At 37.3% G+C, this 1614-nt stretch overlaps 1 long non-coding RNA gene across 1 annotated transcript in view; it reads left to right on the plus strand.

Moving 5' to 3' along the window:
• The first annotated feature begins 667 nt into the window (after window positions 1-667).
• LOC141372732 (uncharacterized) overlaps window positions 668-1614 on the plus strand; it is a 10655-nt gene continuing 9708 nt past the window's right edge. The window contains exon 1 of the long non-coding RNA XR_012378133.1: window positions 668-703. This is a non-coding gene — a long non-coding RNA (uncharacterized lncRNA). The remainder of the gene's footprint in view (window positions 704-1614) is intronic.

Consider the following 1614-nt stretch of genomic DNA (forward strand, 5'->3'; position numbering starts at 1 on the left):
AGATGAGGTCATGGGGGCAAAGCATCATAATGGGATTAGTGACCCTATAAGAGGAAGGGACACCAGAGCTTTTTCTCTCCGTTTCTCTCTCTGTCTCTCTCAGCCTTGTGAGCACAGGAAGAAGGAGCTGTATCAGCCAGCATCATGATTTTGGACTTCCCAGCCTCCATAACTGTGAGAAATAAATATCTGTCATTTAAACCAGCCAGTCTATTCTGTTTTGCTATAGCAGCCCAAGCTAAGGGCAGCTTTATTATGAATTTATTCCAGCGAATGAGTCCTTTTTTAAATAGTTACTGAATTTTCTCTTTTGTCATATTTGTTTTATTTATAGATTATAGGTATCCAGACATATCAATTGTTTCATTGTAGCTGAATCTTCTCAGTTATATATTTCAGGTCATTTTTGTGCTATATAGTTCACAGCTTACCAGCAACAGGTAGCCTCAAAACTGGAATGTCCAGGTGACAAGGAACACATCAAAAGAATTTCTATAAAATGGGGAATATTTAGGACTTGTGGATCTTTAATATGTTTAATCTAGCATTTTCCTTGGTGAATAAAAACTTAAGGTATTAAAAATATGTTCTTGTGATCTTGATGTGCTGTGGATTCAATGATTGAAGTAATGTCTTTGCTCCTCATATTTTTTTTGTTTTCAAATAGAAAACTGGCGGTGGCTGCAACTTGAGAGCCTCTCAGGTAATGCTTGGGGATTGCCACCTATTTGTTGGGGATCCAGCTATAGTGTGAATATCTGTGCTTCCCCCAAATTCATATGTTGAAATCCGAATCCCCCATGTGATGGTATTTGGAGGTGAGGCCTTTGAGAGGTGATTAGGTCATGAGAGTGGAGACTTTATGAATGGGATTAGTGCCCTTATGAAAGTGATCCCAGAGAGCTCCCTCTTACCCCTTCCTGAAGTCCAGCTGAAGTCCAACTGATCCTGATGTTTGGATCATTGACCCAACCACCTACTTCCACAAAAAACCACAGTTCCAGATGGCAGATTGGGAGATCCCACCTTCAACCGCTGAGTAGTTTCCTAGTGCTCCTGAGGATAAATATAATCAGGAATAAAAATCCTTTTAAGAAAATAATGGGATATCTAAAGTGGCCTCCTTTCTAAGAAAGCATCAGAGGGATATGTCACTAAAATAAAATAAAAATGAAAACTAATCTCAGAAGGAATGGCTGTCCATTAGAAAATATTACTAGTCCCAAAAGAACGTTATTGCTTACATGACAATTATTTGAAATCAGACTTGAAGCACTTTGCTATATTTGAAAGAGATGAATAGAAATTATTCACAGTATGATTTCCTCTTTTGGAAGAGTTTGAAAAAGATTGGCATTAATTCTTGTTTAAATGTTTAACACCCCTTATTTTTAAAGATCGTATCTCTACTTACCAGCTATGATGTTAAGGGAGGAAGAGCTACCTCATAGTTCTGGGGTTAGATGACAAAATAGATATAAAGTCCTATCACAGAGTCTGCAATATAAAAGAAGCTCAATTAAAAGTAGTTAAAAGTAGTTTTTCCTCCCCTCTATCTCAGTAGACATGGCAGGAAAACTCAAACATTCACAGAATTTTTAAAGTTTATCTACA

The sequence above is a fragment of the Callorhinus ursinus genome, unplaced genomic scaffold (genome assembly GCF_003265705.2).
Source record: "Callorhinus ursinus isolate GAN/ISIS: 27379988/994484 unplaced genomic scaffold, GSC_fseal_2.0 scaffold5, whole genome shotgun sequence".
Classification (NCBI taxonomy): Eukaryota; Metazoa; Chordata; class Mammalia; order Carnivora; family Otariidae; genus Callorhinus; species Callorhinus ursinus.